The following is a 14,018-nucleotide window of genomic DNA, read 5'->3' as shown; positions in this document are numbered from 1 at the left end:
TGGCCAAGGGTAACCCTGCCAGGCTGGATCTTTTCAAGGGTTGGGGACTGCCAGTACGGCAAGATCCCTGTGAGCCAGGGCAGCTCTGAAAGTCTAGGATGGCCAGGGCTGGAGGGCTGGGCTCCCCAGGCTCCCAGACAGGCATATGCAACCCTGAATTCCTGTGGACAGCCCTGAGCTGGGATCTGTGTTGTGTTGACTATTATCTCCCTGCCACATGGACTTCTAATTAATGCCCCTAGAATGGCAGCTGCCCTGGGGGCCTTGGAGAGAAGACCCACGCCTGGCTAGTGTCTGTCTGAAGAGTGTGACCAGCTGGTCTATGCAGCCAGAGGCACAGTGTCTTTCCTGCGCCCTGCCTGCAGGGTGAAGGAGGTTGGTGTGTCCGGGCCCTGGCTCAGGATGCCCACGGCACACCCCTGCTTGGAAGGCCAAGGCTAAGACCTGAGATCTCCCCCTAAGAACTCAGTTGCTCACAGAGGCTGCAGGTACTGGACATCCCAGGACCACAGCCTTGACCCGCTGGGGGACCTGGGCTGCAGCCTAGCCCCTCTGGATAAAAACCACCCGTCTTTACAAGGGAGGATCCTAGAGCAACCACCCCCATGGCCTTCTTGGGTGCAGACAAAGTGACCCCAGGGGAAAGGAGGGAATCCCCTAGCCCAGGCTGTTCCAAAAGGCCCAGCCCTGTGGGGCCCTGAGAGCACGAGCTGCAGAGCTGCCTGATTGGAAGTGTAGCCCGGCTTCAGCCAGCGCCCTGGGGTCCGTGCCCCCCCCCCCCGAGGGCCCACAATGCTGCCACACCTGCTCCTGGGCTGACCCAGTGGGCCCCTTGGCTGGGCCTTGGCCTCTCTGGCCCCACGTACCTGCGCAGCCCGAGGAGAGGCCACTGAAAGAGCCAGCAGTTGGAGCCGGAGGACAGGCCGTGGACAAGAGAGCCTCCCTCTGTTCTCCCAACAAGGGCCGAAGTGTTAGTGCCTGGCGCCGGCCCGGCCCCAGCGCCCAGCGCAGAACTGCCAGCAGCAGCCGCACGGGGGCTGTTGATGTCACGTGGGATCCAGCGGCGCTTAAGATGGGACCAGAGACCTCGGTTCCCTCGGGGACATCGCCACCCCCTGGGGGGTGGGGGGAAAGGGGTGCGCAACAGCTGCAGGAATGCCCTGCTCACGCCTGGGGCTTGTTCGAATGTGTGCCAGCGTGTGGCTCAGGCTGCATGCGTGTGCGTGTGTGCGTGTGTGTGTGTGTGCGTGTGCAGGGGGCTTGTCTAGAAGACATGCTCCCTGGGGCCTACCCAGGCCTGGTGTAGATAGATCATCATAAAGGTTCCAGCGAACTCATCCACGGCAGCTGAGAGCACTTTGCCTTCCAAGAATCTGCAGGTATTTCAGGGCACAGGTGTCTGGCCCAGTCCAGCCAGCCTTGGCCTTTGACTGCTGAGCACCTGGCCCTTCTTTGCTGGCTGCTCCAGGGCCCTGGTCCACTGTCTCCAGGCCAGGACTGGTTGGCCCACAGCTCCAGCTGTGTAACTGGCAGGAATTGGCGTCCTGACCAGCACCCTGGCTCATGAAGGCCTGGCTGCGTGGTGTAATACTTAGGTACTCACGGGGTCCCTTCCTCTCCCCAGGAGCTCGTGAGGGGTGTTCTAGGGGAATGAAAGAGTTGACAGGGCCTGACACAGCCCCTGCCTTTCTGGAACTTTCTGTGTGGCTACCATATGCCACACTTAGACCTCTGCAATTCACCACAGTGGAGGGATCCATGGGGCCAGGGCTAAGAAGGTTGCCCAGGGAGGGACCTGAGCCCACTGGCCTCGGGGGTTCTCTCTGGGCTCTGAAGAGCAGAGGACCAGGGGGTGCCAGCGAAGAAAACCCAAGTGAACAATATCAGAACCTTCCCTCTTTCAACAAAACAGAAATGTTGAACCAATACACAGATGGGCAGGATGTCATGTTGACAAAACACATACCCACAACAAGGACATTTCTTTTCAATAACAAGACCCTGATAGGGCCTTTATTCAGCAGCACTGTTTAGAACAGGAGAATAATGGTAACAATAATCATAACTGAAGTGCCCCGCTCAGAGCACCCGCCGGCTGTGGCACCCCCTCTCTTGACCTGACATCCCTTTTCAGGTACGGTTCCCCTTCTCTGTCCCCCATTTCAGTTAAACTCCTTGAAAGAGTTGTCTGGATTCAGTTTCTACTCCTCCTTTTCTCTCTCGAACCCATTCCAAAGAGGCTTGAACCCCAGCCCTCCACCGAGACCCTGGGCCCGTGATTCCCATGTTCCAGAGCCAGTGATGAGTTCCTCAGCCCCAGCTCGCCCAGCTTCTCAAGAGGATTGGGCACACCTGGTCTTCCCACTTGGCTTCTGGAGCTCCTGGTTTTCCTTCCATCTCACCAACTGCTTTCTCCATCCCTTCTGCTGGATCTGCCTCCTCTTTTGCCACTCAACGGTGGTCTGCCCCAGGGTTCAGTCCTCAGACCTCTATCTACACTTGTTCCTGAGTCGATCACAGTGGGTTCACGGCTATAAGTACCAGCTCTACTCGACAATTCCCAAACCTGTCTCCCTAGTTCTGACTCTCTCCTGCACTAAATCTGGGCTTATATATCTAACTGCGCCCTGAGCGGTTCACTAGTTGGTTTCCTGGAAGCACCTCACTCATAACACGTCCAAAACACGAGTCCTGCCTCACTTTCCTTCCACTCCGCCCCAGCCTGCTCCTCCCTCAGTCTTCCGTCTACCACCTGCTCTAAGATTCAAGCTAGCAACTCGGAATTCAATCTAAAAACATGGCACCTTCAGCCGCCTCCAGTCCACCATGAAATCCCATGGGGGGGTTTCTACCTTCACACTGAATCCAGAGAGCCATGTCCCTACCTGAGCCACTGTCACCACTTGCATGGATTATCCCAATAGCTGCCCTACTGTCTCCTGATTGTTAGTTTTACCCTCTACAGTGTTTCTCCACCCAAAGCCAGAGCGCCACTTTTCAACCGGAAGTCGGACCACCTAACCTGGCTGCTCAAAAACTCCGGTCACTTCCCATCCCACCTAGGATTAAAATCTACCACGGTCTTCGAGATTCCGTGTGACCTGGCTCCTGTCACCGTCTCCACCTTGGTCCCCATGCTCTCCCTCTCACCATGCTCCAGCCCCTCTGGCTTTCTTGCTGTTGCTCAGACACACCGAGTGCCCTCTGGCCTCCGTTCCCTGGCACTTCCTTTCCCCTCTGCCTAGAATGCTCTTCCCCCAGACTCCGGCATGGCTGGCTTCCAGGAACATCACAGAGGTCTCTGCTCAAATGTCCCCTCTCAGAGAGGCCTTTTCTGGTTATGAGTGACAGATTTTCCTGGTTTGTCTGGGACGGAGGGTTTCGGGGGATGTGAGACTGTGAGGGCTAAAGCTAGAATAGACCTGGGGCAAAGCAGGATGGCTGGTCACTGTATAGCACCGCTCCTGCCCGCCCCCTATCCACTTTTTCTGCTTTGTGTCTTACTTTCTAACACATACCACTCTGACACCTTATCATCAACTCTTTACTTTGTCTTGAACTAGAACATTGGCTCCACGAGGGCAAAGATTTTCTTGTTCTCTGTTGAATCCCCAGCACCTAGATAAGGACCTGGAATACGATTGGGGCTCAGTACATATTTGACTAATGAATCAGGAATGAGCTGATAAGATCAATGATAGTACATATATAAAATGGAAAATTACCCAACTGAAAAATGATAGATTTGTAAATCAGAACGGGAATATATGTGTGATACAATGTCAAGCAAAAAAAAAAGACATTGCAAAATGGTAGATGTACCAGGGAGACCATCTTTATAAGAAAATAGGGACATGCGTGCACATTTACATTTGTGCATAGTCACCAAAAAAGGCTGGACGTTTACACCCCAAGGTGACAGCGGGTTAGGCTAATTTTTATCTTTGTACCTTGGTGTAAAATGTCTCCAGGGGTTGCTGTTCACTTAATACTGAGGTACTAAGGCCTGGAGAGACTTTGACACGTGCACTGCCCACCGCCACACTCCCATCACCTTGACTGGGGCTCCCACCCCTGAGCAGCTCGCAGCTCCTATGGCTTCTTTCTCACCTGCACCATTGTCTGCTGATTTTCTGGCCAGAGGCTGGGCATCAGTACCTCCTCCTGACTATCCAGACCTACAGAGATGCCTGTGAACCTGCGGGGTGCGGTCCAAGTCCCTCCAGGAGCCCTCAAGTCTGTCCTTCCTCTTAACTGCCACAGCCCAGACGTGCACACCTCTGCCCCATCATGACTCGGACCTGCTCCCACCTCCCGAGGCCTGCTGGATGCAGCGGGGCTGGGGGTCACGCAGTTCCCTCTCCTTGGAGTGCTGCCCTCACCATTCTGGTCTGCTCAGCTAGCCCTTTGCATCTGTCCTCATTTGCCTTCCCCAGAAGCCTTGCCAGACCACCCCCTGCCGCCCGATCCCAAAAACTCTTGTCCCCTTCTCCGTGCCCGCTGCTGCTCTAACACCTGTTTTTACCCTACTATAACTTACTCATTTACATGCCTGCCTGCCCAGTGCATACCAATGACATACCAAGGACGGTACAACCCAGTACCAGCTTGGTCTTATTTTGTTCCCACAGCACCAGGGGTTGGAAGCCACCCGTGTCCCTGTTTTAAGGAGGAGGAAACTGAGGCACGGAGAGGTGAAGTGGCTTGATCAAGACACCGAGCTAGTGAACGCTGTAACTGGGATTTGAACCCAGGTAATCCGACCCCAAAGCCTGTGACCTGGAATTGCAGGAAGAAGTGAGGAATGTAGAAAAGGAAGGAAGCCAGGGTGTGGCTGGATTAGTTAGGAGGAGAGGAGATTAGGTGACCCAGGAGGCAGAGAGGCAGTTGAGAGGGAAGGAAGGAAAGGAGGGAGGAGAAAGAAGTTAGAAAGGAAGGGGATTATGGAGGAAGGGAGGATGGCAGGAACATTAGGAAGGAAAAGGGAAGGAAGGGAAATAGGAAAGAGGGTGCTAGGAACGAAAGGGAGGACACTGGTAGCCAGAAACGAAGCCAGCCAGGTAACCCATTTGGCAGTTTGGCAGCCCGACAGGCCGGCAGGCAGGGGTCCTGCTCATGCCTTAGCCTCTCACCTGAAAACGCTGGGTCCCAGCTCAGGTCCTGGGGAGCAGCCCGGGCCGCAGCTCTGCCCTCCTGTCTCTCTGCATGGTCCCTCTGACCTGAAACCCAGCCCTGACGTACCGGACAATCTTCCCAGTCAGGAGCGACTTGTCACCCCCTGGCTTGGCTCCCGAACCAGCTGGGAGCTGGCTGCAGGGCCTTCTGGTTACTAATTAACCCTGGACCTGAATCACGACGCCCGGCCATACCCACTGGCTTCTAGACAGGCCCAGCCCTGGGGACCCTCTGAGCTTTAAAGAGCTCCTGCACAATTCAAGCTGTGTGACCTTGGGCGGGTGACTCAGCTCACCGAGCCTCGTGTGGATTGGTGAGGATGGCGTGTGTCCTGACCCTCACAGGGAGGGTCTCTGAGGTCCCTTTCAACCCTGTCACATTGCCGTTCTCTGAAATGCCTCCCACCCTGCCCCCCACCCAGGTCCAGCCCAAATGCTGACCTCAAATGGCCTTCCCTGATTCCACCAGCTGAATCACATCCCCTTTCCCTTAGTGCCTGGAGGACTGACCATTGAAAGCGCTGGTCTCGCACTCCCCTCCGGCCCTTCTCTGGGGGGGACCACCAGCCTCTGAGCTTAGCCCTTCCCCGGACACCCCCGGGGACGGACCGCTCATTCTGTCCCAAGCCAGCCTTGTTGCCGGACACCTCGGGCACACTCTCGTGCCCCAGAGCCTGCCGCCCAGAGCTCACCTCCTCGGGCACCGCTTGGGGAGCCATCCTGGGAGGAGAACCACGGCGGAGCTGAGCCCTGTGCTCCACTCTGCCCTCCAGAGACCTGGGGCTCAGGAACCAGGGCTCAGCGCCCCCCAGCTCGCCCCGAAGGAAGGCTTTCTCCTGGTGGATCTGAAGCCGCCCAGACTGAGGGTTCCAACTCAGGGCAGGGGCAGGCCTGGTCCACTGCATGGGGTCTGTCACGCGGCCTCCTCCACTGGCTTTTCATTGGGATGTCAGCAACTTCTTAATCGTTCTAGTGTGCCCCGGAGAAGCCCTGCATGCCCTGCTCCCCACCTCCACCAACACACACAGGGGCTAATACTTGGCCTCTGCCCAGAGAGGGGCCGCAGCTGGCCCAAGTGCACAGAGCAAATCGGCGCCGAGCCCTGGGTCCTGCCCCTTTCCCAAGCTGTCCTGAGCTGTCCCGCTTTGGCTCCACCAAGCTCCTCCTCCCCTGCATTCCCAGAGCCAGGTTTTAAACTCTCCCATGATGGTGTTGCATAAACCATATTGAAAAAGTCCAGGGTACAGAAGAATGGGGAATAAAAATTGAAAGCTTCTCCTCGAACCCATCTCCAGTCTCATTTCCAGAAGTAACTGCTGTGAACTAAACGGGGACCATCCTTCCAGACCTTTGTCTACAACCGAATCTACATACCTCATATGATTTTCCCAGGAAAACGGGCCATACCCTACATATCGTTCAGCAACTCACTTTCTCTCGCATGCATCTTTCCCTATCAACGCGGAGAGAGTCAGCTTTTTTTTTTTAACGTCTGCATCACATTGTATAATGTGGGATTAATTTCCTTGTCCCTGTTCCCTCTTTACTGTTTCTTTGCTTTTGGACATTTAGGCTGTTACCAATTTCACAATAATTCTAAGCCGAAGGCAGACGCTTAACGACTGAGCCACCCAGGCATCCCCATCTCTCTCCTTGTTGGAGGTCCTGTTTCTTGGATCCTATGTTTCCTTCCTTCCTCCCTTCCTTCTTTCTTTTTTCTTTTTTTTTTTTTTTAAGATTTTATTTATTTATTTGTTGGAGAGGGAGAGAGCACAAGCAGGGGGAGTGGCAGGGAGAGGGAGAATCAGCTTCCCTGCTGAGCCTGATGTGGGGCTTGATCCCAGGACCCTGGGACCATGACCTGAGCCGAAGGCAGAGAACCTCGTGGTGCTAATATCCTGTGGCTTTGCGCTTCTGTTTCTGTCTGATAAACTCCTGCAGTGGGGAGTGCTGGGTTAATTTTGACCTATCTACCAAATTACTGTAAAAAGTGGTACCAACTGACATGGCTATCAGCGGTGCTTAAACTTGCCCTTCCCCTCCGTGATGCTGCAGAAAACAGCGAGGCCCCTCCTGCAGGGAGTATCCCCCTGCAGAGGTGCTTCTCCTCCTCCACCTCCTCCTTCCCCTGCCATCCTCCCTGTCCCTTCCTCTCCCTCCTCTCCCGCCGGCTGGCTGGACTCTGTGGTCTGGGTACGAAGGCCAAAGACATGTTCTCAGGGATGAGAAGGGCAGCCAGAGCCTGAACCGATGGGCACCCACCTCTGTGAATATTCCCTCCACCTTGACATTCCGCCCACTTTTCTGTGCTTTGTCGGGTCCCCCGCCCACACTCCCACCACATCCCCCACCTGCACACACCCTCCCCCTCTACACCTGCAGGTTCATCCACAGGCAGAGGGGATAAGGGGCGTAGGATCTGTAGGGGGAAATCTGTTACCCATGCCAGCTGGACGCAGGACCTTTGGGCCAATGGAATTCACACATAGGCCAGAGATGGGCCCCCAGGTTTCTTTTGGAAAAAAAATTGTTTTTAGAAATGGATGAATGTACAAAAATTTAAAAAACCAAATAGGGGGGCGCCTGGGTGGTTCAGTCGTTAAGGATCTGCCTTCGGCTCAGTTCATGGTCCCAGGGTCCTGGGATCGAACCCCGCATCGGGCTCCCTGATCGGCGGGAAGCCTGCTTCTCCCTCTCCCACTCCCCCTGCTTGTGCTCTCTCTCTCTCTCTCACTAGCTCTCTCTGTGTCAAATAAATAAATAAAATCTTTTTAAAAAATCAAATAGGACTAAGAGGTAGATAATGAAAAAGATCAGTTTCTTTTCCATTTCTCAACTTTTTAAAAGCTGCTTTGTTCGGTATTTACTTCAACTTGTCTAAATCACATGACTATCCTGTTTTTCCTTTTGGTTTTAAACATTATCAAGTGGATTCCTTTCTACTGTGGAACATAATCTTCAGATCTCACCCATCCAAACACACACTTCTGCTTTTCCTAAAGTTAATACTGTCTTCTTTGACGGTTTTAAACACTGAATACACACACACACACGCGACAATTCTCTCTTAAACTTTGATAGAGCTGAAAATATCCTCTTCATACAATAATATGACAGTTTTGGTTCATTTGTTTTGTTTTGTTTTCCATCCTTCCTGGAGACTTTCACATTCCTCTCTTCTCACCTGGACAGTTGCTCAATTGTCAACCTGGCTCCTCCTTTCCCATCACTCTGCAAGTTCCCTTCATCTCCTTTTTTTTTTTTTTTTAAAGATTTTATTTATTTATTTGACAGAGAGAGAGACACACAGTGAGAGAGGGAATACAAGCAGGGGCAGTGGGAGAGGGAGAAGCAGGCTTCCCGCCGAGCAGGGAGCCTCATGCGGGTCTTGATCCCAGGACCCTGGGACCATGACCTGAGCCGAAGGCAGACGCTTAACGACTGAGCCACCCAGGCATCCCCATCTCTCTCCTTGTTGGAGGTCCTGTTTCTTGGATCCTATGTTTCCTTCCTTCCTCCCTTCCTTCTTTTTTCTTTTTTTTTTTAAGATTTTATTTATTTATTTGTTAGAGAGGGAGAGAACACAAGCAGGGGGAGCGGCAGGCAGAGGGAGAGGGAGAATCAGCTTCCCTGCTGAGCCTGATGTGGGGCTTGATCCCAGGACCCTGGGACCATGACCTGAGCCGAAGGCAGACGCTTAACGACTGAGCCACCTAGGCGTCCCCTTCCTTCTTTCTTTTTTCCTAATTTTGAATTGTGGGTAAATCTATTTAACAAAATTTGCCATTTCAACCATGTTTTTTTTAAAAAAGATTTTATTTATTTGAGAGAGTAAGGGAGCATGAGAGAGCACTCGAGTGTGAGCGCAGTGGGGGTGGGGAGAAAGACAGAGGCAGAGGGAGAAGCAGCCTCCCCGCTGAGCAGGGAGCCTGATGCGGGACTTGATCCCAGGACTCTGGGACCATGACCTTAGCCAAAGGCAGACGCTTACCCAACTGAGCTACCCAGGTGCCTCCATTTCAACCATCTTTAAGTGAACAATTCGGTGGCGTTAGGTACATTCACAGTGTTGTACAACCACCATCATTGTCTATTTACAAGACTTTTTCATGCCTCAAAGAGAGACTCTGTAATCATTTAAGCAATAACCGTCCATTTCCCCTCCTACCAGCCCCTGGTAACCTCCAATCTACTTTTTGTCTCTATGAACCTGCCTGTTCTAGATATTTCTTATAAGAGGACTCACGGAGTATTTGTTCTTTTGTGCCTGGCTTATCCCACTTAGCATCATGTCCTCAAGGTTCCTCCATGTTGCTTAATCCTTTTTTATGGTTGAATAATATTCTGTTGTATGGATAGACCCACTCACCTATCGACTATCGACGGACACCTGGGTTCTTTCCACCTCTTGGCTATTGTGAATAATGCTGCAGTGAACACTGGCAACAAGTATCTGTTTTCGGATATTTCAGGTGTATACTTAGGAGTGGAATTTCTGAGTAATGTCGTAATTCTGGGTTTAGCTTTTTGAGAAAGCAAACCCCTCCTCAAGCAGCCAACCTGTTTTCCAACCTGTTACATTCCAACCAGTGGTTTCTCCACACCCTTGCCAACAATTACTATTTTCCAGTTTTGTGATGACAGCCATCCTGGTGGGTGTGAAGTGGTAGCTCATGGTGGTTTTGATTGGCATTTCTCTAATGACAAATGCTGTTGAGCATCTTCTCATGTGTTTGTTGGCATTTGTACATCTTCTTTGGAGACAGGTCTAGGCAAGACCTCTGCCCATTTTTTATTTGGGTTGTTTGTCTCTTTGCTGTTTAGTTTTAGGAGTTCTCTATATATTCTGGATATTGAACCCTGGTCAGATGGATAATTTGCAAGTATTTCCTCCCATTCTATAGGTTGTCTTTTCACTTTCTTGATAAAGTCCTTTGATGCACAGAAGTTTTTCATTTTGATGAACTTCAACTTGTCTGTTTCTTCTTTTGTTGCTTGTGCTTTTGGTGTCACATCTAGACTTCACTGTCAATTCCGAAGTCATAAAGATTTACCTCTAGGTTTTATTCTAAGGGTTTTATGGTTCTAGCTCCTATATTTAGGTAGTTGACCCATTTTGAGTTCCATTTTTTATATGGTATAAGGTAGGCATGTAACTGCATTGTTTTCACATGTGGAGATCCAGTTGTCCCAGCACCATTTGATGAAGAGACTGCTCTTTCCCCAGTGAATGAACACTCTTTTCAAAAATCAATTGGCCATAGATGTTTGGGGTTATTTTTGGACTCTCAGTTCTCTCCAATTGGTCGCTATGTCTGTCCTTAGGCCGGTATCACACTGTTTTGATTACTTTATATTTGCAGCAAGTTTTGAAATCAGAAAATCTGAGTCCTCCAACTTTGTTCTTTTTCAAGATTGTTTTGGCTTTTAGGGTCCTCTTGCTTTTCTGTATGGATATGAGGATCGGCTTTTCCATTCCTCAAAAAAGGCCATTGACATTTTGATAGGGTTTGAATCTCACTTTAGGTAGTGTTGACATGTTAACAATCTTAAGTCTTCCTAGACATGAACATAGATGTCTTTCAATTTATTTAGGTCTTCTTTAATTTCTTTCAGCAATGGTTTGTAGCTTTTAGTATAGAAGCCTTTCACCTTTAAATTTATTCCTAGGTATTTTATTCCTTTAGATACTGTTGTAACGGGAATTGCTTTCTTTCTTTTTTTTTTTTTTTAAGATTTTATTTATTTATTTGACAGAGAGACAGCGAGAGAGGGAACACAAGCAGGGGGAGTGGGAGAGGGAGAAGCAGGCTTCCCGCGGAGCAGGGAGCCCGATGTGGGGCTCAATCCTAGGACCCTGGGATCATGACCTGAGCCGAAGGCAGACGCTTAACGACTGAACCACCCAGGTGCCCCGGGAATTGCTTTCTTGCTTTCCTTTTTGGATTGTTTGTTGCAGGTGTTATAGAAACACAAGTGACAAATTTGATTTTTGTGTGTTAATCTTATACCCTGCAACTTTACTTAAATTATTAGCTTTAGCAGATTGCTTGTGGATTTTTTTGTATATTAGATCATGTCATCCATGAATAGAAATAGTTTTACTTATTCTATTCGAACTTAGGTGCCCTTTATTTATTTCTCTCTTTAAAAAAAAATTTAAAGATTATTTATTAATTTATTTGAGAGAGAGAGGGGGGAAGGGGCAGAGGGAGAGAAAGAGAGGGAGAGCAGGGAGCCTGACCTGGTGCTTGATCCCAGGGCCCGGAGACCATGTCCTGAGCTGAAGGCAGACGCTTAACCCACTGAGCCACCCAGGTGCTCCTCACTGCCTTTATCTAATTGCTCTGGTGAGAACTTCCAGGACAATACTGAGAAGCAGTGGTGGAAGTGGGTTTCCATGTCTTGTTCTAATTTCAGGAAGTCTTTTACCATTGAGTATGATATTAGCTGTGGGTTTTTTGTAGATGCCTTTTATCATTTTGAGAAAGTTCCCCTCTATTCCCCAGTTTTCTGTTCTTACTATGAAACGGTGTTGGATTTTCATAAATGCCTTTTCTGCATCAATTGAGATGATCACGTTTTTTTCCCCTTTCATTCTAGTAATGTGGTGTATTATATAGACTGACTTACTTATTTTGAACTACCCTTGCATTTTTGGAATCTTCCTCTTTTTTGACTTATTCTCTCATTTTTTAAAAAAGATTTTATTTTTGCAAGAGAAAGAGAGTGTGAGCATGAACGGGGGTGGGGGAGGAGCGGGGGAGGAACTGAGGGAGAAGCAGACTCCCTCCCCACGGAGCAGAGAACCCGATGTGAGACTCGATCCCAGGACCTTGGGATCATGACCTGAGCTGAAGGCAGACACTTAACCATTTAACCGACTGAGCCACCCAGGTGTCCCTTATTCTCTCATTTTGATGGAGCATATCATCCAATGGTTTTCTGAGGAAAGGTTCGTAGGAGATAAAAGTTTGCAACTTTGTATGTCTGAAAATGTTCTGCCTTCACATTTGACTGACAACTTGGCTGGGTACACTCTAGGGTGGAAATAATTGTACTTTGGAATTGTGAAGATGTTGTTCCACTCTCTCGCTTCCAGCACTGCCATTGAGTTCAATGCTATTGATTCATGTTCCTTCCGATGAGACCTGTCTTATTCCCTCTGGAAGCTTTTAAATCTTCTCTTTGTTCTCATGATTCTGATATTTCACAATAATGGAGCTTAGTGTCATTCCTTTTACATCCATTGTGCTGGGCTTTCAGTGTAACCTTTTAGTTTTAGAGACTAGTATCTTTCAACTCTGAAATTTACTTTTTTAAAAAAGTTTTAAAAAATTTATAATTTCTCTGTTCTCTCTTATTGGCATTTCTGTTAGTTGTGTATTGGACCTCTAGCTAGTCCTCTAATTTTTTTATTCTTTCCCATTTTTCATTTCCTTGTCTTTTTCTTCTACTTTCTGGGCAATATCAACTTTATCTTTTAACCTGTGTGTTGAATTACCTCTGCAATCAATTTTAAATTTCCAGAAGTCCTATCTTGCCTCTCAATGTTTCTTTTCCTTTTATAGCAGCCATGCCTGGTAGAGGAATGGCTTCCACAAGTGGAGGGATCAATTCTTCTACTGCGATGGGTGGGAAAGAAGGAAGGATGGATATGGGTGGGAGGAGACTGACAGATGAGGTGGCAGGAAGGTGGAGGTATTCCTTCTGATGACTTCCATTTTCTCTGTGATATAGATGATGAACACATATATTGAGATAACAGGGAAGGTTAACGGGCAGGAGGTTTGAGGGGCATGAAAAGGGAAATCAGAGGTAACTCCTTCAAAACCCAGCTGTGGGTCGCCTGGGTGGCTCAGTCAGTTAAGCATCCACCTTAGGCTCAGGTCATGATCCCAGGATGGGGTTTCAGTGGGAAACATACTTCTCCCTCTCCCTCTGCGTGCCCCTCCCCCTGCTTGTGTGCTCTCTCCTTCTCTGTCAAATAAATAAAAATCTTTAAAAAAACAAAGGAAAACAATACCCGGCTGCTTCCTGCGCAGCCCTGAGAGTCCATACTGAAGCCAGAGACCATCAGTTAACAATGGCACTAATCGGCTTAGTCAGATAACCTCCTGGTAAAGGTTGGAGAAGATGGGCTTGGACAGCCCTGTGGTTGGTACTCTAGCTGAGTAGTCTGGAAGAGCAGTAGGGCAAAGAAATTAAGGATATTGACAAGAAAGGGGTTGATGTCATTGGACAGGGCATTTCTGCCACTTTTCCGTTTGTTCACAGTCTCTGGGAAACTTAACGAAGTCTAACCGTTCAGCTTGACATTTCCCACCTGAAAGTCTGATGTTATTTTAAAAACTGGAGGAGGGGCGCCTGGGTGGCTCAGTCGTTAAGCGTCTGCCTTCGGCTCAGGTCATGATCTCAGGGTCCTGGGATGGAGCCCCCACATCGGGCTCCCTGCTCGGCGGGAAGCCTGCTTCTCCCTCTCCCACTCCCCCCTGCTTGTGTTCCTGCTCTCCCTCTCTCTCTCTGTCAAATAAATAAGATCTTTTAAAAAAATAAAAACTAAAAACTGGAGGACTTCATTGAATTTTCTGCCCCTGTCCATTTATAAACTGTCAAGGATCAGGTCTTATTCATACTGTTTTCCGGGGGTTCCCATTGTTTATATTTCTCAGTGTAGACAAGTATACCAATTTATCTTTATCCTTTGTTTCTTATCTTTAAAATAGAATAAGGACCCCCTAACAACAAAGAGAATGCTTTATTCTCTTCAATAATGGCACTATTGATACTCATTTTGTGTTTTCTAGATGTTTTATCATGAAAATAGAAACAGACTCTGACTGC

This window comes from Mirounga leonina, unplaced genomic scaffold (assembly GCF_011800145.1).
Source record: "Mirounga leonina isolate KUSES-001 unplaced genomic scaffold, KU_Mleo_1.0 Mir_150, whole genome shotgun sequence".
NCBI classification, from domain to species: domain Eukaryota; kingdom Metazoa; phylum Chordata; class Mammalia; order Carnivora; family Phocidae; genus Mirounga; species Mirounga leonina.
Note: the sequence above shows the minus strand (reverse complement) of the source record.